Genomic DNA, 26,733 nt, shown 5'->3' with positions numbered 1-26,733 from the left:
CTCTGGCTTTCTATACAAGGGCAGCAACCTGTTAGGAAATTGCAGTGAGGCCCACCTCACAAGTTCCTAACTGCTTGAAAGCTACCACTGCCCCACTGAAGAGACTAACGTGGAGTACAGCTAGACCCAATCTTGATAGGAAAGATCAGAGCAAACCTACTCCTTGCACTGAAGGCAAAGAGAATGACTGGGGTTTGCAGGAAGGGGAGTGATACTTAACAGCTTTGCTGTGGTGCTCTTTGCCTCCTCCTGCTGGCCAGGAGTGATATTCCCAACAGTAATTGAGGACACCGTGGCCTCACCATATCTAAGGAAAGAAATCTGAACTGTGACAAAAATGTATATTTGTCTTAATCCACTTGATTATATTTACCTTTATGAATATGTTAGGGTATCAGACAAAAATGCATACAGAATTTTGCAGCGCTATACACATGAATGATAATAATAAAAAACATATTTAAACACTTTGATGCACATGACAAGCTATGCTCATCATGCACATTGTGGCCTGTGGGCCCATGACGAGCCCTTTTTGTCATGCAGGGGGCATCACCAATCAAACACTGTTTTCAGCGATCCCCCGCACTACAGGCCAGGCTAAGTGGACATCACCACATGTCCCATGTCACAAAGGGGGCAGAACCAAGAAGCTTAGTGTAGTTGCAAAGGGAGCTGGATGGGGGGAGGTTCTTCACATACCTCAATACCAGATTCCTTAGCAGCCACAAACCTCCAAGACCCCTCATTTGAAAGAGAATTGCTCTTTCAAATGGCGGTAGTCTTGGAGCAGCAGATGTTTTATTTTTAAAAAACGTAAAAAATATACATGGGGATTTGCTTTGGAATGGGTCATTATGTGTGCAACAAAAAGACCTGTTATGTGTAGAGATCCCTAATAAAGTTTATTTTTTAGTAGACAAGTCCCTCTATCAAAAAAAAGGAAATTTATGCTTACCTGATAAATTTATTTCTTCTACGATATGACGAGTCCACGGATTTCATCCTTACTTGTGGGATATTAACCTCCTGCTAACAGGAAGTGGCAAAGAGCACCACAGCAGAGCTGTATATATAGTTCCTCCCTTCCCTCCACCTCCAGTCATTCGACCGAAGTTAGGAAGAGAAAGGAAAAGCCAAAGGTGCAGAGGTGACTGAAGTTTAACTAAAATATAATATATACTTGTCTTAAAAATGACAGGGTGGGCCGTGGACTCGTCATATCGTAGAAGAAATAAATTTATCAGGTAAGCATAAATTTCCTTTTCTTCTACAAGATATGACGAGTCCACGGATTTCATCCTTACTTGTGGGATACAATACCAAAGCTACAGGACACGGATGAAAGGGAGGGACAAGACAGGGACCTAAACGGAAGGCACCACTGCTTGAAGAACCTTTCTCCCAAAACCAGCCTCAAAAGAAGCAAAAGTATCAAATTTGTAAAATTTGGAAAAAGTGTGAAGAGACGACCAAGTTGCAGCCTTGCAAATCTGTTCAACAGAAGCATCGTTTTTAAATGCCCATGAGGAAGCCACAGCCCTAGTGGAATGAGTTGTAATTCTTTCAGGAGGCTGCTGTCCAGCAGTCTCATACGCCAGACGGATGATACTCTTCAGCCAAAAAGAAAGAGAGGTAGCCGTAGCTTTCTGACCCCTACTCTTTCCAGAAAAAATAATGAATAATGAAGATGATTGACGGAAGTCCTTAGTCATCTGCAAGTAAAACTTCAGGGCACGGACCACGTCCAAGTTATGCAACATACGCTCCTTCTTACAAGAAGGGTTAGGACATAATGAAGGAACAACAATTTCCTGATTAATATTCTTATTAGAAACAACCTTAGGAAGTAAACCAGGTTTGGTACGTAAAACCACCTTATCAGAATGGAAGATAAGATAAGGCGAATCACATTGTAACGCTGAAAGCTCCGAAACTCTACGAGCAGAAGAAATAGCAACCAAAAATAAAACTTTCCAAGATAACAACTTAATATCTATGGAATGCATGGGTTCAAACGGAACCCCTTGAAGAACATTAAGAACTAAATTCAAACTTCAGGGTGGAGCAATTGGTCTAAACACAGGCTTAATTCTAGTTAGAGCCTGACAAAAAGACTGAACGTCTGGGACATCTGCCAAACGTTTGTGTAGCAAAATTGACAAAGCAGAGATTTGTCCCTTTAAGGAACTCGCTGATAACCCTTTCTCCAAACCTTCTTGGAGAAAAGACAGAATCCTGGGAATCCTAACTCTACTCCATGAGTAGCCCTTGTATTCACACCAAAAAAGATATTTACGCCATATCTTATGATAGATCTTTCTAGTGACAGGCTTACGTGCCTGAATCAAGGTATCAATGACCGAATCAGAGAACCCCCGCTTAGATAAAATCAAGCGTTCAATCTCCAAGCAGTCAGTTGCAGAGAAACTAGATTTGGGTGTTGGAAGGGTCCTTGAATGAGAAGGTCCTGCCTCAATAGAAGCTTCCACAGTGGCAGAGAGGACATGTCCACTAGATCGGCATACCAAGTCCTGCGAGCCCTCTCCTGTTTGATCCGAGCAATCACCCGGGGAAGGAGAGCAAACGGTGGAAACACATAAGCTAGGTTGAACGACCAAGGCACTGCCAAGGCATCTATCAGTTCGGCCTGAGGATCCCTTGACCTGGATCCGTATCTTGGAAGTTTGGCATTCTGGCGAGATGCCATCAGATCCAACTCTGGCCTGCCCCATCTGAGGATCAGAGTGGCAAAGAACTCCGGATGGAGTTCCCACTCCCCCGGATGAAACGTCTTTCTGCTTAAAAAGTCCCCTTCCCAGTTGTCCACTCCTGGGATGTATATTGATGACAGAAAACAAGAGTGGGCCTCCGCCCACAGAATTATCTTGGATACTTCTGTCATCACTAAGGAACTCCTTGTTCCTCCCTGATGATTGATGTAAGCCACAGTCGTGATGTTGTCCGACTGAAAGCGAATGAATTTGGCCAAAGCCAACTGAGGCCACGCCTGAAGCGCATTGAAAATTGCTCTCAATTCCAGAATATTGATTGGAAGAAGAGACTCCGACTGAGTCCACACACCCTGAGCCTTCAGGGAATTCCAGACTGCACCCCAACCTAGAAGGCTGGCGTCCGTCGTCACTATCACCCATGAGGGTCTGCGAAAACACGTTCCTTGGGACAGATGATCCTGAGACAACCACCAAAGAAGAGCGTCTCTTGTCTCCTGATCCAGATCTATCTGAGGAGACAAATTTGCATAATCTCCATTCCACTGTCTGAGCATGCTCAGCTGTAGCGGCCTGAGATGAAAACGAGCAAACGGAATGATGTCTATTGCCGCCACCATCATTCCAATTACCTCCATGCACTGGGCCACTGATGGCCAAGGATTGGACTGAAGGGTTCGGCATGTATTCAGAATTTTTAACTTTCTGACCTCTGTCAAGAACATTTTCATGGATATGGAATCTATTAGAGTTCCTAGGAAGGGAACCTTGGTCTGTGGAATTAATGAACTCTTTTCTAGATTCACCTTCCACCCATGAGTCCTCAGAAAGGACAGAACCATGTCTGTATGAGACTTTGTCAGATGGTAAGACGACGCCTGGATCAGGATATCATCCAGATAAGGTGCCACTGCAATACCCCGCGGCCTGAGAACCGCCAGAAGGGACCCTAGAACCTTCGTAAAGATCCTGGGTGCTGTGGCCAACCCGAAGGGAAGAGCCACAAACTGAAAATGTTTGTCCAGGAAGGCAAACCTTAGGAACTGATGATGGTCCGTGGATAGGAATATGAAGGTATGCATCCTTTAAGTCCACGGTAGTCATATATTGACCCTCCTGGATCAATGGCAGAATTGTTCAAATAGTCTCCATTTTGAAGGATGGGACTCTGAGAAACTTGTTTAGACTCTTTAGGTCTAAAATGGGTCGAAACGTGCCCTCTTTTTTGGGGACCAGAAAAAGATTTGAGTAAAACCCTTGTCCCTGTTCCAGTCTTGGAACGGGACGAATTACTCCCATAGTAGAGAGGTCTTTTACACAACGTAAGAATGCCTCTCTGGTCTGGTCTGCAGACAATCGTGAAAGAAGAAACCTCCCCCTCGGGAGAGAACTTTTGAATTCCAGATGATACCCTTGGGACACGATCTCCAGTGTCCAAGGATCCTGAACATCTCTTACCAAGCCTGGGCAAAGAGAGAGAGTCTGCCCCCTACGAGATCCGGTCCTGGATCGGGGGCCGCCCCTTCATGCTGTTTTGGTAGTAGCAGCAGGCTTCTTGGGTTGTTTACCCTTGCTCCAAGTCTGGTTGGGTCTCCAGACGGACTTGGTCTGAGCAAAATTCCCTTCCTGCTTGGAGGAAGACGAAGAAGAAGAGGGGACTCCTTTAAAGTTCCAAAAGGAACAAAAATTATTTTGTTTACCCCTCAGTTTAGCAGTTCTATCCTGAGGTAGGAGATGAACCTTACCTCCCATAATGTCAGAAATTATCTCTTTCAAAGTCAGGCCCGAATAGGGGTTTCCCCTTGAAAGGAATAGCCAAAAGCTTTGACTTAGATGACACATCAGCAGACCAAGATTTTAACCATAACGCTCTACGCGCTAAAATAGCAAATCCGGCATTTTTAGCCGCCAATTTGGCAATTTGAAAGGTGGCATCTACCTCCGAAGTAACAGGCGGAGGTGTTCAAGCTTAAATCTAAAAGACATAACGTCCGAGTCTGTCTGAGGTAACGCACTTCTCGACTCGGAAAGTTCCCCCTCAGACAGGAGTTCCCTGACGCCCAAATCAGATCCCTGTGAGGGTACATCGGAAATAGCTAATAAAGCATCAGAGGACTCTGTATTCACATTGACTTCTGTCCTACTTCGTTTACCCTGTAACACTGGCAACTTAGATAATACTTCTGTAAGGGTAGTTGACATAACTGCAGCCATATCCTGCAGAGTAAAGGAATTAGACGCAGTTGAAGAACCAGGCATCGCTTGGGTGGGCGTTAAAGGTTGTGATGCTTGGGGAGAAGTTAGCAGTATACCCTGATTCTCCTCAGACTGAGAATCATCCTTAGGCACATTTTCTTTACATAAAATCTGTGCTTTACATTGTAAGGCCCTCTCAGTACACGAGGGACAAAAAATCAGAGGGGGTTCCACAGTGGCATCTAAACACATAGAACAAAGAATTTCTTCCTCAGTGTCAGACATGTTAAACAGACTAGCAATAATAGCAATAGTCGTTCTTTACTTAAAATATTGAACTCTGAATTCAAATTATAGGTAAAAATGAAAATGTAACAAAAAACTGTACTGCGCCTTTAAATTTTAAAAGCGCAACTATTTTTCTGAAATGTTCAAAAAACGAGTTTGTGGCAATAAAATTAATTTACTGTGCCCCAAATACTCTATCTGTATTGCATCCACTTGCTGAGATATGTAATACACAACAAAATAACGATTTTAACAGTTAGATATTTATTAACTTCTGCCGCTTGGAGGTCCTCTTCTGCCCGGATCGGATGAAGACTTCTGCCCCTCTGGAGGTCCACTTGTGCCCAGCTGGGTGAAGACATCTCAAGGTAGGGTGATCTTCAAGGGGGTAGTGTTAGGTTTTTTTAAGGGGGGGATTGGGTGGGTTTTAGAGTAGGGTTGGGTGTGTGGGTGGTGGGTTTTAATTGTTAGTGGGGGTATTGTCTTTTTTTTTTACAGGTAAAAGAGTGATTACTTTGGGGCAATGCACCGCAAAAGGCCCTTTTAAGGGCTATTTGTAATTTAGTATAGGGTAGGGAATTTTATTATTTTGGGGGGCTTTTTATTTTATTAGGGGGACTAGAGTAGGTGTAATTAGCTTAAAAAAATGTAATTATTTTTTTAATTTTCTGTAATTTAGTGGGGGGTTTTTTGTACTTTAGTTTATTTAATTTAATTGTAGTTAATTGTAGTTAGTTTGTGTAATTAATTTAATGATAGTGTAGTGTTAGGTGTAATTGTAATTTAGGTTAGGATTTATTTTACAGGTAAATTTGTACTTATTTTAACTAGGTAGCTATTAAATAGTTAATAACTACCTAGATAAAATAAATACAAAGTTGCCTGTAAAATAAATATAAATCCTAAGCTAGCTACAATGTAACTATATATATATACTTATGGTTTATTTTATTGGTAAGTATTTAGTTTTAACTAGGATTAATTTATTTAATTTTAGTTTTTTTTTTTTTTTTTTTTTTTTATTATTTTGTTTTATTTAAATTATATTTAAGTTAGGGGGGTTAGACTTAGGGTTAGACTTAGGTTTAGGGGTTAATAAATTTAATATAGTAGCGGCGACGTTGGGGGCGGCAGATTAGGGGTTAATAAATGTAGATAGGTGTCGGCGATGTTAGGGACGGCAGATTAGGGGTTAATAAATGTAGATGGGTGTCGGCGATGTTAGGGACGGCAGATTAGGGGTTAGTAAAATTAAAAGTGTTTGCGAGGCGGGAGTGCGGCGGTTTAGGGGTTAATATATTTATTACAGTGGCGGCGATGTCCGGTCGGCAGATTAGGGGTTAAAAATGTTATTTAAGTGTTTGTGATGTGGGGGGTGGGGGCCTCGGTTTAGGGGTTAATAGGTAGTTTATGGGTGTTAGTGTACTTATTAGCTCTTTAGTTAAGAGCTTTATGTTACGGCGTTAGCCCATAAAACTCTTAACTACTGACTTTTAAATGCGGTAGGAGTCTTGACAGGAGAGGGTCTACCGCTCAATTCTTCCAAGACTTGTAATACCGGCGTTAGGCAAATCCCATTAAAAAGATATAATACGCAATTGACGTAAGGGGATTTGCGGTATGCTCAAGTCGCGGAAGAAAAGTGAGTGGTACACCTGTACCTGCCAGACTCGTAATACCAGCGGGCATTAAAAAGCAGCGTTGGGACCTCTCAACGCTGCTTTTTAAGGCTAACGCAAGACTCATAATCTAGCCGTAAGTTTTTGCAGTAGCTATCTCACATGCCATGAAATATAAATATAATAATGGTATATTTGGAATCTGCTGGGCCTTCTGAAAACAACAATATATAATTTGTGTGGGTCACTCACTGACATTTGACTTACAATAGGGTTTAAATTTAAATAGCAAATAAGCTCAAATTGGCTCAGCACCGGGGTGAAAAAAGGCTTAGCAGTGAAAGGGTTAAAGGGATAGTAAAGTCAAAATTAAACTTTCATGATTCAGATAGAGAATACAATTTTAAAAAACTTTCCATTTTACTTCTATTATCTAATTTCCTTTGTTCTTTTGGTATCATTTATTGAAAAGCATACCTTGTTAGGCTCAGGAGTAGTAATGCCCTATTGGTTGCTGCACATATAGACCTCTTGTCATGCTTTCAGCTACCTCCCAGTAGTGCAATGCTGCTAACTCAACAAAGAATACCAAGAGAATGAAACAAAATAGATTACAGAGGTAAATTGGAAAGTTGATTAAAACGGTTTGCTCTGAATAATGAAATAAAAAATGGATTTCATATATATATACTAATACGTAAAAAATACAGGGTGATAAATATCTGGGTTTTTGTTTTTGATAAATTACAAAGTGAAATGTAAACTCTGTGCCTCACCCTCACACACACTCCCACCTCCTTGGCATTTTTTTGATAAATACCTCCTTACCAAGGGCATCTAAATTTAGCAGAAAATAATAAATAAATAAAAATTATGAATATTTTAGTTCAAAATGTTTAACCCTTATGCTACATCACATATCTGAAAGTTTGAATATTTCAATACTAGTTGGTATAAGTCGAAATAAAATTGCCCTAAATGGAATTGAACTCAATGACTGGGATATAAGTCAGTTGTTTTGCCCTTAAGCTGTCATTGCTAACAATTTAAAAACATTTATAGAAAATAAATTACAAAAATCTTTTTAGATCTGCCGATTCTGAAAAAATTCCATCCTCTAAAACAACTAATTCCTACAAAATAAATAAATAAAAATAAGCAAAGAAAAACATTATGCTCTTTAGTGGTATTAATCTCACATATAGAGACAATATATTATTTTTTAATAATACTCTCTGTCTATACGGACTCGGGTCCCTCTAACAATTTATCAACTAGACTCAGGTCCCTCTAATAAAATTATCAACTAGACTCGGGTCCCTCTAACAAAATTATCAACTAGACTCAGGTCCCTCTAACAAAATTATCAACTAGACTCAGGTCCCTCTAACAATTTATCAACTAGACTCAGGTCCCTCTAACAAAATTATCAACTAGACTCAGGTCCCTCTAACAATTTATCAACAAGACTCAGGTCCCTCTAACAATTTATCAACTAGACTCAGGTCCATCTAACAATTTATCAACTAGACTCGGGTCCCTCTAACAATTTAACAACTAGACTCGGGTCCCTCTAACAATTTATCAACTAGACTCAGGTCCCTCTAACACTTTATCAACTAGACTCAGGTCCCTCTAACAATTTATCAACTAGACTCAGGTCCCTCTAACAATTTATCAACTAGACTCAGGTCCCTCTAACACTTTATCAACTAGACTCAGGTCCCTCTAACAATTTATCAACTAGACTTGGGTCCCTCTAACAATTTATTAACAAGAATCGGGTCCCTCTAACAATTTATCAACTAGACTCAGGTCCCTCTAACAATTTATCAACTAGACTCAGGTCCCTCTAACAAAATTATCAACTAGGCTCAGGTCCCTCTAACAATTTATCAACAAGACTCGGGTCCCTCTAACAATTTAACAACTAGACTCGGGTCCCTCTAACAATTTATCAACTAGACTCAGGTCCCTCTAACACTTTATCAACTAGACTCAGGTCCCTCTAACAATTTATCAACTAGACTCAGGTCCCTCTAACAATTTATCAACTAGACTCAGGTCCCTCTAACACTTTATCAACTAGACTCAGGTCCCTCTAACAATTTATCAACTAGACTTGGGTCCCTCTAACAATTTATTAACAAGAATCGGGTCCCTCTAACAATTTATCAACTAGACTCAGGTCCCTCTAACAATTTATCAACAAGACTCAGGTCCCTCTAACATTTTATCAACTAGACTCAGGTCCATCTAACAATTTATCAACTAGACTTGGGTCCCTCTAACAATTTATCAACAAGACTCGGGTCCCTCTAACAATTTATCAACTAGACTTGGGTCCCTCTAACAATTTAACAACTAGACTCGGGTCCCTCTAACAATTTATCAACTAGACTCAGGTCCCTCTAACACTTTATCAACTAGACTCAGGACCCTCTAACAATTTATCAACTAGACTCAGGTCCCTCTAACAATTTATCAACTAGACTCAGGTCCCTCTAACACTTTATCAACTAGACTCAGGTCCCTTTAACAATTTATCAACTAGACTTGGGTCCCTCTAACAATTTATTAACAAGACTCGGGTCCCTCTAACAATTTATCAACTAGACTCAGGTACCTCTAACACTTTATCAACTAGACTCAGGTCCCTCTAACAATTTATCAACTAGACTCAGGTCCCTCTAACAAAATTATCAACTAGACTCAGATCCCTCTAACAATTTATCAACAAGACTCAGGACCCTCTAACAATTTATCAACTAGACTCAGGTCCATCTAACAATTTATCAACTAGACTTGGGTCCCTCTAACAATTTATCAAAAAGACTCGGGTCCCTCTAACAATTTATCAACTAGACTCAGGTTCCTCTAACAATTTATCAACTAGACTCAGGTCCCTCTAACAATTTATCAACTAGACTCAGGTCCCTCTAACAATTTATCAACTAGACTCAGGTCCCTCTAACAAAATTATCAACTAGACTCAGGTCCCTCTAACAATTTATCAACAAGACTCAGGTCCCTCTAACAAAATTATCAACTGGTCTCAGGTCCCTCTAACAATTTATCAACTAGACTCAGGTCCCTCTAACAAAATTATCAACTAGACTCAGGTCCCTCTAACAATTTATCAACAAGACTCAGGTCCCTCTAACAATTTATCAACTAGACTCAGGTCCATCTAACAATTTATCAACTAGACTCGGGTCCCTCTAACAATTTAACAACTAGACTCGGGTCCCTCTAACAATTTATCAACTAGACTCAGGTCCCTCTAACACTTTATCAACTAGACTCAGGTCCCTCTAACAATTTATAACTAGACTCAGGTCCCTCTAACAATTTATCAACTAGACTCAGGTCCCTCTAACACTTTATCAACTAGACTCAGGTCCCTCTAACAATTTATCAACTAGACTTGGGTCCCTCTAACAATTTATTAACAAGAATCGGGTCCCTCTAACAATTTATCAACTAGACTCAGGTCCCTCTAACAATTTATCAACTAGACTCAGGTCCCTCTAACAAAATTATCAACTAGACTCAGGTCCCTCTAACAATTTATCAACAAGACTCAGGTCCCTCTAACAATTTATCAACTAGACTCAGGTCCATCTAACAATTTATCAACTAGACTTGGGTCCCTCTAACAATTTATCAACAAGACTCGGGTCCCTCTAACAATTTATCAACTAGACTTGGGTCCCTCTAACAATTTAACAACTAGACTCGGGTCCCTCTAACAATTTATCAACTAGACTCAGGTCCCTCTAACACTTTATCAACTAGACTCAGGTCCCTCTAACAATTTATTAACAAGACTCGGGTCCCTCTAACAATTTATCAACTAGACTCAGGTCCCTCTAACACTTTATCAACTAGACTCAGGTCCCTCTAACAATTTATCAACTAGACTCAGGTCCCTCTAACAAAATTATCAACTAGACTCAGGTCCCTCTAACAATTTATCAACAAGACTCAGGTTCCTCTAACAATTTATCAACTAGACTCAGGTCCCTCTAACAATTTATCAACTAGACTCAGGTCCCTCTAACAATTTATCAACTAGACTCAGGTCCCTCTAACAAAATTATCAACTAGACTCAGGTCCCTCTAACAATTTATCAACAAGACTCAGGTCCCTCTAACAATTTATCAACTAGACTCAGGTCCATCTAACAATTTATCAACTAGACTCGGGTCCCTCTAACAATTTAACAACTAGACTCGGGTCCCTCTAACAATTTATCAACTAGACTCAGGTCCCTCTAACACTTTATCAACTAGACTCAGGTCCCTCTAACAATTTATCAACTAGACTCAGGTCCCTCTAACAATTTATCAACTAGACTCAGGTCCCTCTAACACTTTATCAACTAGACTCAGGTCCCTCTAACAATTTATTAACAAGAATCGGGTCCCTCTAACAATTTATCAACTAGACTCAGGTCCCTCTAACAATTTATCAACTAGACTCAGGTCCCTCTAACAAAATTATCAACTAGACTCCGGCCCCTCTAACAATTTATCAACAAGACTCAGGTCCCTCTAACAATTTATCAACTAGACTCAGGTCCATCTAACAATTTATCAACTAGACTTGTGTCCCTCTAACAATTTATCAACAAGACTCGGGTCCCTCTAACAATTTATCAACTAGACTCAGGTTCCTCTAACAATTTATCAACTAGACTCAGGTCCCTCTAACAATTTATCAACTAGACTCAGGTCCCTCTAACAATTTATCAACAAGACTCAGGTCCCTCTAACAATTTATCAACTAGACTCAGGTCCCTCTAACACTTTATCAACTAGACTCAGGTCCCTCTAACAATTTATCAACTAGACTTGGGTCCCTCTAACAATTTATTAACAAGACTCGGGTCCCTCTAACAATTTATCAACTAGACTCAGGTCCCTCTAACACTTTATCAGCTAGATTCAGGTCCCTCTAACAATTTATCAACTAGACTCAGGTCCCTCTAACAAAATTATCAACTAGACTCAGGTCCCTCTAACAATTTATCAACAAGACTCAGGACCCTCTAACAATTTATCAACTAGACTCAGGTCCATCTAACAATTTATCAACTAGACTTGGGTCCCTCTAACAATTTATCAACAAGACTCGGGTCCCTCTAACAATTTATCAACTAGACTCAGGTTCCTCTAACAATTTATCAACTAGACTCAGGTCCCTCTAACAATTTATCAACTAGACTCAGGTCCCTCTAACAATTTATCAACTAGACTCAGGTCCCTCTAACAAAATTATCAACTAGACTCAGGTCCCTCTAACAAAATTATCAACTAGACTCAGGTCCCTCTAACAAAATTATCAACTAGACTTGGGTCCCTCTAACAATTTATCAACTAGGCTCAGGTCCCTCTAACAATTTATCAAGTGGACACAGGTAAAATATTTATTAAATTCCCTAGTTGGTTTCCTTTTAAATAAGAGAATACAGAATGTTAAAAACAAAATGTAGGGGGGCGGAGCCTGCCAGCGTCTGTGATGGCCGCATAATCTTTAGCTCCGGTTAGAGGAGCACCTTCATAGGCATAAATTGGAGGACATCTGAGCCGTAGCAGTTTGAAAATGCAGCGCTTCACCTCAGGATGAGCAGGGGAATCAAATAAGACTAAGCAGTCTCGAAAAAGGAGAGCAAACGCCGGACACGCAGCTAAGTAGGCCGCAAGCCTTAATGCGCTCTATCCGAGCCCCGGACCCGCCAGCACTCTGTGACAGCGCTTAATTAGGTAGGAGTACGTAGATACCAGCAACTGCACAGGCCGGGTATTAGGTTGCACCCCACAGCTCTCACCACAACGCCATCAGATAAGGCAAATCCTAGGCCCCAAACAAGACCCCATACGGGCCCTACCTAACATAGAAGCCATAAACACTTACTACAGAAGTGGCATGCCATCCCTTAAGGAAATATAGGGAATACCTTGCAGGCAATATAGCCGTTATTAAGGGGCTACATAAAGGAGAGGTGATGGAAGCCAGGACCATGTGAACAGACAGGATATAGCCTGCACATTATTGCTTCAAACGGCAACATACAGTAAAAGTGGCATTTGCTTCTTGCTGGAGAGATTAAGAAGTGTGGGAACAGATCTAAAACAATAAACTAACTGACAGACATATATTGCAGATCAGATTCTGGAATGTTGATCACTTTTTTATTGTCATCTTCATAATCCCTGCAAATTTATCATTGCAAGTCTGACACTACTCTATTTGTATGACATATCTTTGCTTCTCTGCTATTGCAGCACATCAAAATGGCATCGAGACGCACACCCAGACCCGATAAATCCACTAAAGGTCCTGTGCCAGCTAGTTAAAAAATGGACAATTTCTTTAAGGTTCTAGAAACTTCCATGTCTGCCATGTGTGAGACACCAGACACTGAACAGGCTGCATCAGACACAGATCCACCAGCCCTCTTAACTAAAGCTGACATTCAAAATTTGCCAACAAAGGCAGATTTCGCCTCCTTCTTCACACAGGAGGGCAAACTTATTAAAGATGGGCTATCCGAAGTTAAAAGAGATCTCTCTGACTTAGGTGAAAGGGTCATGCAAATGGAAGAGGATTTGGATCAATACAATAATGACACAGATATCCAAAACCGCACCCTCCAAGTACATGATGATATGATACAACAATTACAAAACCAGGTTGAGGATCTAGATAACAGAGGGAGGCATCAGAACCTCAGGTTGAGAGGCATCTCTGAGAAAGTTTCGACCTCTCAAATCCAACAGCAACTGCAACAGCTATTTCAATTCATCCTACAAGAAGACACACCAGCCATCCCTCTAGACAGAGCCCATCGGGCTCTACGCCCGAAGCCACCAGAAGACAAACCACCTAGAGACATAATTATTCGATTCCAAAGCTTCCGAGACAAAGAAAGAATAATGACGGCTTCACAAAAATTGCGTCAAATCCTGTTTGAAGGAGATACAGTACAGGTCTTCGCCGACCTGAGCACGATCACACTGTCCAAACGCAGGGAAGCGAGATTTCTTACAGGCCATTTGCAGGATTTGAAAATACCGTACAGATGGGGTTTCCCTTTCTGTATTAAAGTCCTACACGACTCTCAAGTTGTCACCTATAGCACCCCGGATGACCTCGAGCAATTTTGCAAATGACTGAAAATCCCAGTCCCAACTATTCTCTCTTCAAAGCCTGTTTCAACATCAAGAGACTTGCCTGCACCACAGGAGCCCAAGCAACAGAGACCTCCCTGGACAAGGGTCCCCAGGAAACCAAGTAAAGATGCCCAGCAAACCGACTCCCCAAGGGAAGAATTAACCTGACTTTACCACTCTAAATGATTAACCTCCTAGGAACCGGTTGCTGGATGAAGTGCACCCCCTTGGAACTGTTCTGTACCGGAAAATGTATGGAAAATATTACTTAGGGAAATTGCTACACTTGTACTCAAAAGTGAGCTAATGTATAAGCCCTTGCCCATCCCTTTTAGTCCTTGGCATAAGGTATTAATCACCCTTCAGATGGAAGCCGCTCCATCATAGTAATCTCCTTATATTACTATGATTCCCCCCTCCCATTTGACATACTGTTTTAGGTATTGTTATTTGTTATGTATGTACTGTACTTGTTCTGGTACTATACTCTGGTTGTTCAATGTTTTTTACTTTTCTTTCTTCCATGCCACTGCAGATTTTTGTTCCAGACAAATCTGTTCTTCTTTCTACAACCCCTCCTCTTTCCTTCCTCCTCCTTGATGTTAGAGACTCAGCTGGAAGAACGCAGAGAGGTATCCTGGCCTTCAGGTATGATAACGCATATATTACACCGCCTAGCAAATATTTCCTCACACCACAGTATATACTTGCAGAGATAAGGGTAACTTCCACGCTCAATTATATAGTGGCTTTTTTGCACTGTAGTCAGTTTAGCTTTAACGCGCCTCCTAGCAATACATATGGCAATCCCTGAACTTTTACTTATATCTCAAAATGTAAAAGGCCTTAATTCCCCAACCATAAAATCTATAGCCCTGGTTCCACAAACATAAAGGGGAAATCATTTTTCTACAGGAAACTCATTTTTGTAAGCAAGTGGAACCAAGGTGTGTTTCTAGGTATTTCCTGGTAGGCTATTTTAACTCTGCCCCCACAAAAAGAAACGACATGGGCATACTGTTTAGAAACAACATCCCTTTCCAACTTACCCATAAACACTCAGATAGTGAGGGTCAATACTTGATAGGCACACTTTACAACAGACCAGTCACTTTAGTAAATATTTATGCCCCGAATTCAGGACAGGCTCGCTTCTTTAAAAAAAGTAATTGGGGTATTATTAGGAGTAGCACAAGGAACGGTGATTCTTGCGGGCAACAGTAATGTTGCGATTGAACCGACTCTAGACTGTTCTAATACCAAGAGCTCAGTACCCAGAAGCTCCTTGGGAGCTATTATGAAAACCCTACGTGACGCAACCTTATTAGATATTTGGAGAATTCAACACCCGTTACAGAAATCATACACTTTTTACTCCAATCCCCAAAAATCCTACTCAAGAATAGATCACATATTTATTGACCACTGGAGTATGCCCTTGGCGAGGTCCTTGGAAATTTTACCGACCCCCTGGTCAGACCACTCGATGGTGACGTTGTCTTTGACCTTACCGGACAGACCCCTGACTGACCCTAACTGGCACCTTGATGAAACTCTCCTTTTACAGCCACCGATAAGGGATAAAATTATACACACACTTAAAGATTACTTCAATCACAACACTACATCTAACACATCCCCCACCCTGCTATGGGAAGAGCACAAAGCAGTAATCAGGGGCATCACCCCATTCCTCAGACTGCGAGGCGATAGACTCTTATATACAAGACTCTAATATCCCATCCCTACCTGAGCAAGTCTCTAAGCATATGGAGGATCCCATTACTCCACAGGAGGTTGTTACAGCCATAAATGATACACCCCTCCACAAAAGTCCCGACCCAGATGGCTTTTCGACCCTTTATTATAAACAATTCCAAAATATTTTGGTCCCACACCTCACCAACCTTTTTAACTCCCTGGATAAAGATGGACAACTCTCCCCTAACTTCTTAGAGGCACACATCTCAGTCCTCCCCAAACCAGGTAAATCTCCCACAGAGCCAGGCAACTATCGCCCAATCTCCCTATTAAATGGGGATATAAAAATTTACGCTAAGATCCTCGCGAACCGAATCAGTAAGGTACTCTCAACACTCATACATGTAGATCAGGCTGGCTTTGTTCCGCTCAGGAAGGCCAGGGACAACACGATCCGGACTCTCCACTTGTTGGAATACGTGAAAAAACAACAGATTCCTACTGTCCTGGTCTCCACTGACGCGGAAAAGGCCTTTGATAGATTAAATTGGCCCTTTCTACGCAGCACTTTAAAACAATTTGGCTTTGGTGAACTAATGATTAAGCGTATCTTCCACCTTTACAATGGCCCCTCTGCCAGGGTCCGCACCAATGGGGTTCTCTCGCAGAGTTTTAATATATGCAATGGAACAAGGCAGGGATGCCCCCTCTCCCCTATCCTTTTTGTCCTCACAATGGAGATTCTGGCATGTCATGTTAGGCAAAACTCAAACATCCATGGAATCATCATTGGCCCAAATACCCATAAACTCGCTATGTTTGCGGATGATGTACTGCTTACACTTTCTGAGCCTGCCCTTTCCCTACCCAACTTAACTATAGAATTCAACAGATTTAGCAGATACTCGCATTTCCTCATAAATTACTCCAAATCAGAACTTTTAAATATATCTATGACTTCTACCAGCTTTGCAAATTTCATTAAAACATGCCCATTTAAAATACAACACTCGCACCTTAAATACTTGGGTATAATGTTGTCTTCTAATCCAGCGAAATGGTTCTCCCTCAATTACCAACCCCTCCTGCACTCTATCCAACACTCACTATTGTCATGGAAAACAGAATTTATGTTTACCTGATAAATTACTTTCTCCAACGGTGTGTCCGGTCCACGGCGTCATCCTTACTTGTGGGATATTCTCTTCCCCAACAGGAAATGGCAAAGAGCCCAGCAAAGCTGGTCACATGATCCCTCCTAGGCTCCGCCTACCCCAGTCATTCGACCGACGTTAAGGAGGAATATTTGCATAGGAGAAACCATATGGTACCGTGGTGACTGTAGTTAAAGAAAATAAAATATCAGACCTGATTAAAAAAACCAGGGCGGGCCGTGGACCGGACACACCGTTGGAGAAAGTAATTTATCAGGTAAACATAAATTCTGTTTTCTCCAACATAGGTGTGTCCGGTCCACGGCGTCATCCTTACTTGTGGGAACCAATACCAAAGCTTTAGGACACGGATGAAGGGAGGGAGCAAATCAGGTCACCTAAATGGAAGGCACCATGGCTTGCAAAACCTTTCTCCCAAAAATAGCCTCAGAAGAAGCAAAAGTATCAAACTTGTAAAATTTGGTAAAAGTGTGCAGTGAAGACCAAGTCGCTGCCCTACATATCTGATCAACAGAAGCCTCGTTCTTGAAGGCCCATGTGGAAGCCACAGCCCTAGTGGAATGAGCTGTGATTCTTTCGGGAGGCTGCCGTCCTGCAGTCTCGTAAGCCAATCTGATGATGCTTTTAATCCAAAAGGAGAGAGAGGTAGAAGTTGCTTTTTGACCTCTCCTTTTACCGGAGTAAACAACAAACAAGGAAGATGTTTGTCTAAAATCCTTTGTAGCATCTAAATAGAATTTTAGAGCGCGAACAACATCCAAATTGTGCAACAAACGTTCCTTCTTTGAAACTGGTTTCGGACACAGAGAAGGTACGATAATCTCCTGGTTAATGTTTTTGTTAGAAACAACTTTTGGAAGAAAACCAGGTTTAGTACGTAAAACCACCTTATCTGCATGGAACACCAGATAAGGAGGAGAACACTGCAGAGCAGATAATTCTGAAACTCTTCTAGCAGAAGAAATTGCAACTAAAAACAAAACTTTCCAAGATAATAACTTAATATCAACGGAATGTAAGGGTTCAAACGGAACCCCCTGAAGAACTGAAAGAACTAAATTGAGACTCCAAGGAGGAGTCAAAGGTTTGTAAACAGGCTTAATTCTAACCAGAGCCTGAACAAAAGCTTGAACATCTGGCACAGCTGCCAGCTTTTTGTGAAGTAACACAGACAAGGCAGAAATCTGTCCCTTCAGGGAACTTGCAGATAATCCTTTTTCTAATCCGTCTTGAAGGAAGGATAAAATCTTAGGAATCTTAACCTTGTCCCAAGGGAATCCTTTAGATTCATACCAACAGATATATTTTTTCCAAATCTTGTGGTAAATCTTTCTAGTTACAGGCTTTCTGGCCTGAACAAGAGTATCAATAACAGAATCTGAGAATCCTCGCTTCGATAGAATCAAGCGTTCAATCTCCAAGCAGTCAGCTGGAGTGAAACCAGATTCGGATGTTCGAACGGACCCTGAACAAGAAGGTCTCGTCTCAAAGGTAGCTTCCAAGGTGGAGCCGATGACATATTCACCAGATCTGCATACCAAGTCCTGCGTGGCCATGCAGGAGCTATCAAGATCACCGACGCCCTCTCCTGATTGATCCTGGCTACCAGCCTGGGGATGAGAGGAAACGGCGGGAACACATAAGCTAGTTTGAAGGTCCAAGGTGCTACTAGTGCATCCACTAGAGCCGCCTTGGGATCCCTGGATCTGGACCCGTAGCAAGGAACTTTGCAGTTCTGACGAGAGGCCATTAGATCCATGTCTGGAATGCCCCACCGCTGGGTGACTTGGGCAAAGATTTCCGGATGGAGTTCCCACTCCCCCGGATGCAATGTCTGACGACTCAGAAAATCCGCTTCCCAATTTTCCACTCCTGGGATGTGGATAGCAGACAGGTGGCAGGAGTGAGACTCCGCCCATAGAATGATTTTGGTCACTTCTTCCATCGCTAGGGAACTCCTTGTTCCCCCCTGATGGTTGATGTACGCAACAGTCGTCATGTTGTCTGATTGAAACCGTATGAACTTGGTCCTCGCTAGCTGAGGCCAAGCCTTGAGAGCATTGAATATCGCTCTCAGCTCCAGAATATTTATCGGTAGAAGAGATTCTTCCCGAGACCAAAGACCCTGAGCTTTCAGGGATCCCCAGACCGCGCCCCAGCCCATCAGACTGGCATCGGTCGTGACAATGACCCACTCTGGTCTGCGGAACGTCATCCCTTGTGACAGATTGTCCAGGGACAGCCACCAACGGAGTGAGTCTCTGGTCCTCTGATTTACTTGTATCTTCGGAGACAAGTCTGTATAGTCCCCATTCCACTGACTGAGCATGCACAGTTGTAATGGTCTTAGATGAATGCGCGCAAAAGGAACTATGTCCATTGCCGCTACCATCAACCCGATCACTTCCATGCACTGAGCTATGGAAGGAAGAGGAACGGAATGAAGTATCCGACAAGAGTCTAGAAGTTTTGTTTTTCTGGCCTCTGTTAGAAAGATCCTCATTTCTAAGGAGTCTATAATTGTTCCCAAGAAGGGAACCCTTGTTGACGGGGATAGAGAACACTTTTCCACGTTCACTTTCCAGCCGTGAGATCTGAGAAAGGCCAGGACGATGTCCGTGTGAGCCTTTGCTTGAGGAAGGGACGACGCTTGAATCAGAATGTCGTCCAGGTAAGGTACTACTGCAATGCCCCTTGGTCTTAGCACCGCTAGAAGGGACCCTAGTACCTTTGTGAAAATCCTTGGAGCAGTGGCTAATCCGAAAGGAAGCGCCACGAACTGGTAATGTTTGTCCAGGAATGCGAACCTTAGGAACCGATGATGTTCCTTGTGGATAGGAATATGTAGATACGCATCCTTTAAATCCACCGTGGTCATGAATTGACCTTCCTGGATGGAAGGAAGAATAGTTCGAATGGTTTCCATCTTGAACGATGGAACCTTGAGAAACTTGTTTAAGATCTTGAGATCTAAGATTGGTCTGAACGTTCCCTCTTTTTTGGGAACTATGAACAGATTGGAGTAGAACCCCATCCCTTGTTCTCTTAGTGGAACAGGATGAATCACTCCCATTTTTAACAGGTCTTCTACACAATGTAAGAACGCCTGTCTTTTTATGTGGTCTGAAGACAACTGAGACCTGTGGAACCTCCCCCTTGGGGGAAGTCCCTTGAATTCCAGAAGATAACCCTGGGAGACTATTTCTAGCGCCCAAGGATCCAGAACATCTCTTGCCCAAGCCTGAGCGAAGAGAGAGAGTCTGCCCCCCACCAGATCCGGTCCCGGATCGGGGGCCAATATTTCATGCTGTCTTGGTAGCAGTGGCAGGTTTCTTGGCCTGCTTTCCCTTGTTCCAGCCTTGCATTGGTCTCCAAGCTGGCTTGGCTTGAGAAGTATTACCCTCTTGCTTAGAGGACGTAGCACTTTGGGCTGGTCCGTTTTTACGAAAGGGACGAAAAATAGGTCTATTTTTCGCCTTGAAAGGCCGATCCTGAGGAAGGGCGTGGCCCTTACCCCCAGTGATATCAGAGATAATCTCTTTCAAGTCAGGGCCAAACAGCGTTTTCCCCTTGAAAGGAATGTTTAGTAGCTTGTTTTTGGAAGACGCATCAGCCGACCAAGATTTCAACCAAAGCGCTCTGCGCGCCACAATAGCAAACCCAGAATTCTTAGCCGCTAACCTAGCCAATTGCAAAGTGGCGTCTAGGGTGAAAGAATTAGCCAATTTGAGAGCATTGATTCTGTCCATAATCTCCTCATAAGGAGGAGAATCACTATCGAGCGCCTTTATCAGCTCATCAAACCAGAAACATGCGGCTGTAGTGACAGGGACAATGCATGAAATTGGTTGTAGAAGGTAACCCTGCTGAACAAACATCTTTTTAAGCAAACCTTCTAATTTTTTATCCATAGGATCTTTGAAAGCACAACTATCCTCTATGGGTATAGTGGTGCGTTTGTTTAAAGTAGAAACCGCTCCCTCGACCTTGGGGACTGTCTGCCATAAGTCCTTTCTGGGGTCGACCATAGGAAACAATTTTTTAAATATGGGGGGAGGGACGAAAGGAATACCGGGCCTTTCCCATTCTTTATTAACAATGTCCGCCACCCGCTTGGGTATAGGAAAAGCTTCTGGGAGCCCCGGCACCTCTAGGAACTTGTCCATTTTACATAGTTTCTCTGGGATGACCAACTTTTCACAATCATCCAGAGTGGATAATACCTCCTTAAGCAGAATGTGGAGATGTTCCAACTTAAATTTAAATGCAATTACATCAGGTTCAGCCTGTTGAGAAATGTTCCCTGAATCAGTAATTTCTCCCTCAGACAAAACCTCCCTGGCCCCCTCAGATTGGGTTAGGGGCCCTTCAGAGATATTAATATCAGCGTCGTCATGCTCTTCAGTAACTAAAACAGAGCAGCCACGCTTACGCTGACAAGGGTTCATTTTGGCTAAAATGTTTTTGACAGAATTATCCATTACAGCCGTTAATTGTTGCATAGTAAGGAGAATTGGCGCGCTAGATGTACTAGGGGCCTCCTGAGTGGGCAAGACTCGTGTAGACGAAGGAGGGAATGATGCAGTACCATGCTTACTCCCCTCACTTGAGGAATCATCTTGGGCATCATTGTCATTATCACATAAATCACATTTATTTAAATGAACAGGAATTCTGGCTTCCCCACATTCAGAACACAGTCTATCTGGTAGTTCAGACATGTTAAACAGGCATAAACTTGATAATAAAGTACAAAAAAACGTTTTAAAATAAAACCGTTACTGTCACTTTAAATTTTAAACTGAACACACTTTATTACTGCAATTGCGAAAAAACATGAAGGAATTGTACAAAATTCACCAAATTTTCACCACAGTGTCTTAAAGCCTTAAAAGTATTGCACACCAAATTTGGAAGCTTTAACCCTTAAAATAACGGAACCGGAGCCGTTTTAACACTTTAACCCCTTTACAGTCCCTGGTATCTGCTTTGCTGAGACCCAACCAAACCCAAAGGGGAATACGATACCAAATGACGCCTTCAGAAAGTCTTTTCTAAGTATCAGAGCTCCTCTCACATGCGACTGCATGCCATGCCTCTCAAAAACAAGTGCGCCACACCGGCGCGAAAATGAGGCTCTGCTTATGCTTTGGGAAAGCCCCTAAGAAATAAGGTGTCTAATACAGTGCCTGCCGATATTATAATATCAATATACCCAGATAAAATGATTCCTCAAGGCTAAATATGTGTTAATAATGAATCGATTTAGCCCAGAAAAGTCTACAGTCTTAATAAGCCCTTGTGAAGCCCTTATTTACCATCGTAATAAACATGGCTTACCGGATCCCATAGGGAAAATGACAGCTTCCAGCATTACATCGTCTTGTTAGAATGTGTCATACCTCAAGCAGCAAGAGACTGCACACTGTTCCCCCAACTGAAGTTAATTGCTCTCAACAGTCCTGTGTGGAACAGCCATGGATTTTAGTTACGGTTGCTAAAATCATTTTCCTCATACAAACAGAAATCTTCATCTCTTTTCTGTTTCTGAGTAAATAGTACATACCAGCACTATTTCAAAATAACAAACTCTTGATTGAATAATAAAAACTACAGTTAAACACTAAAAAACTCTAAGCCATCTCCGTGGAGATGTTGCCTGTACAACGGCAAAGAGAATGACTGGGGTAGGCGGAGCCTAGGAGGGATCATGTGACCAGCTTTGCTGGGCTCTTTGCCATTTCCTGTTGGGGAAGAGAATATCCCACAAGTAAGGATGACGCCGTGGACCGGACACACCTATGTTGGAGAAAGATAAACCACTATCATGGTGGGGTAGGGTGCAGTCTATTAAAATGAAAATACTCCCCAAAATTATTTATATACTGCAGGCCCTGCCTATAGCCCTCCTTAAATCTTTTATACAACAATTACAAAAGGCTGTGAACAACTTTGTGTGGGGCAGACTCTGTCCAAGGATATCAAGAGAAACCATGTATAGATCCCTTCAAAATGGTGGATTAGGCCTACCAAACATTAACTTATATTACCATGCGGTTGTTCTGCAAAGAATTATAGATTGGCATTGCAGAAAAGATTCCAAGGCATGGGTGGCAGTTGACTCCCAGCTGCTTAGATCCCCCAACCCAGGACCCCTTTGCTGGCTCCCTAGAACCAAGCGTACTCCCAAATGTATGTCATCCATACTATATAAACACATCTCTTCAATACATGGGACTACTTACTTAAGGCGACACTGACTTTGTCCACGCCTGCCTCGCCACTTACCCCAATTTTCCCCAACATAGAGCTAATGGGAGGATATGGATCCAAAAAACATGACACAGCAGTTAATGAACTCCAAGAATCCATCCCTATAGCACAATTACTCACACAAGGCAAGCTTAAGATTCGAGCAGAGCTATCACAGATCTTCCATGGTGCGTTTGCTCCATGGCTAAGATATGCACAATTGCAGCACTTCCTTCAGACAGCACATAATAAACAAGACCTCCTTAGAGCACCGACTCCACTTGAACAAATTTGTTTATCTGGAAAGATCACCAGAGGCTCCCTATCACTGGCTAAAATTGTACTCCAAAATGCACAGACTCCTACACTTCCCAAATATACAGACAGATGGCACCAGGAGCTAGGTACAACTCTGGAAACTAAACAATGGTTACAAATATTCCAAAATACACGCACCTCCTCCACTTCCCCTAGAGTTATAGAGCTTAATTATAAGGTCCTCCTACACTGGTATTTAACACCAACTAGGCTAAACAATATTTACCCTGCCTCTTCATCTTTTTGTTGGAGAGGGTGTAACGGGCAAGGCACTATGTTGCATATGTGGTGGTCATACCCAAAACTGGGTCCCTTCTGGCGTAGCGTTGAGTCCACTTTGAAAAAGCTAGCTGAGGCAGATTTTTCTCTAAACCCAAAACTAGTCCTCTTAAATGAGACTCCACCATTACAATGCAAAATTAGAAGGACACTAATACGTATAGGCTTAAATTACGCAAAAGCCCTTATTGCCCTGCACTGGAAATCCCCCTCCACACCGTCTTTAGAGAATTGGTTAAAAAAGACAGATGAGATGCTCTCTTGTGAAGAGTATGGCTACTATAAAAGGAACAAGTCTGCATTCTATGCAGACCTGAGATTCTATTGGGACACTATCACGGATACACAGTAAAACCACTGTTACATATGGGAGTACAAAACACTCAGGGTAAGGGTGGCCCAAAAGGTAGATATTGCAACTCTAGAAGTGTGATTTTCCCAAAATCTCACACTGAAAATAGAAATGTATACCAAGGGTTAGAGTGCGCTAAAAGAAGCTCTACCATCTATATAAAAACTGCAGTGAAACTCAGAATAACCACAGTTGTTATGTATAATCAAATATATATTTGATAAGGCAATAATGATTTATTTATATACTTCAAACAATACAAAATACAATGCTAAAAAAAACCTATATTAAGGTGCACCTTAAAAAAAATTCTAAATAAAAAAACTTTCTATGCTCTGATACAAAGATAAAATCATTAGATATTTGATACAGAGAACAATGGCAAGAATTAATTAAATAAATACATCTCAAGTTAACGTTTTAAAATACTTGAAGTGTGCAGTGCGAATCTGAACAAAAGCACTCTTAAAATGCTTATCTAGGCCTTTTGTTTGTCAATTTACAGGCTTCTAGGCAAAAAAACAGTAAGTCATTCGTTTGTACTCAGATACTTGCTGACTTTTGTTCTTATAGCAATAGGTTCCGTTATTTGCAGTATTTTTGTAAACTTCTTATAAATCCCCAAGCTGATATAAAAGCACTCACCAGAATCCGAAAGGTAAAAAATAGTATTTTAAGATACCTTTCCCCGACCAGGTTACCACTTCTCTCAGTGTTGGCGTTTTCGTAGATCAGCCGTTAGCATCAGCTGTTACGTGAAGCATTCACGTGTTTCCTTTCCTCCGCCAATAGCCTAGCCGGGTTGCCGGTGGTTAATTTTTCAAAGGGGGTCTCAAGTCGGTCCTTCCAATTGTCAGAACTCCAACAGACAGGGTTTATCCGTATACTCCAATGATGTTCCAACTGAACACTTCACTGTTAGAGTCACTCTGGTGACTATTCAGTCTATTACAGTGAGACAAGTTGAAAAAGTTCAGTAGAATAGAAACAGAGCTGGCCAGCTTCCACAGGTTGAAACATCAATCGTCCATCTACGCGTTTCAGCTAATAAGCCTTTGTCAAGATGAACCTGTGCTCTCTCATCGGATTCTTATACCTGTCATCTTAAAGGGACATAGTTCCATAATTTTATTTGCCATATTAGCCTTTTATTTAATCGTTTCAAAGTACAATTTTTTTGCACACTCCAAATAAAATAATAATAACAAACTAAAAACCAAAACTAAAAAACATATACATTACAATTATATTTCTCATGGTTGCCATCTATAATAAAAACACTATCCATTTTTCTAGTTGTTTCTGATAGTAAGATACCAAAGAGTCATTTAGTATTAAATTTTGGAATAGACCGTATTGTATCGAACAGTCTTATTCATGGTTAATATTGAAAGAAACTCTGTAAGTTTAGAGAATCTGATAAATTTTAGTAAATTAGTTTATGGCTCTATATAATGTGGTTATAAATTATAATAGTACACGAATATCTATTGCTTAGGCGTGTGTTTGGTATCTTACTATCAGAAAAAACTAGAAAAAGGGATAGTGTTTTTATTATAGATGGCAACCATGAGAAATATAATTGTAATGTATATGTTTTTTAGTGTTGTTTTTTAGTTTGTTATTATTATTTTATGTGGAGTGTGCCAAAAAATTGTACTTTGAAACGATAAAATAAGAGGCTAATATGGCAAATAAAATTATGGAACTCTGCCCCTTTAAGATGACAGGTATAAGAATCCGATGAGAGAGCACAGGTTCATCTTGACAAAGGCTTATTAGCTGAAACGCGTAGATGGACGATTGATGTTTCAACCTGTGGTAGCTGGCCAGCTCTGTTTCTATTCTACTGAACTTTTTCAACTTGTCTCACTGTAATAGACTGAATAGTCACCAGAGTGACTCTAACAGTGAAGTGTTCAGTTGGAACATCATCGGAGTATACAGATAAATCCTGTCTGTTGGAGTTCTGACAATTGGAAGGACCGACTTGAGACCCCCTTTGAAAAATTAACCACCGGCAACCCGGCTAGGCTATTGGCGGAGGAAAGGAAACACGTGAATGCTTCACGTAACAGCTGATGCTAACGGCTGATCTACGAAAACGCCAACACTGAGAGAAGTGGTAACCTGGTCGGGGAAAGGTATCTTACTATTTTTTACCTTTCGGATTCTGGTGAGTGCTTTTATATCAGCTTGGGGATTTATAAGAAGTTTACAAAAATACTCCAAATAATGGAACCTATTGCTATAAGAACAAAAGTCAGCAAGTATCTGAGTACAAACGAATGACTTACTGTTTTTTTGCCTAGAAGCCTGTAAATTGACAAACAAAAGGCCTAGATAAGCATTTTAAGAGTGCTTTTGTTCAGATTCGCACTGCACACTTCAAGTATTTTAAAACGTTAACTTGAGATGTATTTATTTAATTAATTCTTGCCATTGTTCTCTGTATCAAATATCTAATGATTTTATCTTTGTATCAGAGCATAGAAAGTTTTTTATTTAGAATTTTTTTTTAAGGTGCACCTTAATATAGGGTTTTTTAGCATTGTATTTTGTATTGTTTGAAGTATATAAATAAATCATTATTGCCTTATCAAATATATATTTGATTATACATAACAACTGTGGTTATTCTG

At 41.3% G+C, this 26,733-nt stretch overlaps 1 protein-coding gene across 2 annotated transcripts in view; it reads right to left on the bottom strand.

The window, feature by feature from the left end:
- The window catches only part of NCR3LG1 (natural killer cell cytotoxicity receptor 3 ligand 1), a 154,649-nt gene that overhangs the window by 40,731 nt on the left and 87,185 nt on the right, over window positions 1-26,733 (bottom strand). The gene's annotated exons all lie outside the window — the stretch shown is intronic.

The sequence above is a fragment of the Bombina bombina genome, chromosome 7, assembly GCF_027579735.1.
Source record: "Bombina bombina isolate aBomBom1 chromosome 7, aBomBom1.pri, whole genome shotgun sequence".
Taxonomy (NCBI): domain Eukaryota; kingdom Metazoa; phylum Chordata; class Amphibia; order Anura; family Bombinatoridae; genus Bombina; species Bombina bombina.
The sequence above is the reverse complement of the archived record's forward strand: the minus strand, read 5'-3'. Positions and strand labels throughout refer to the sequence as shown.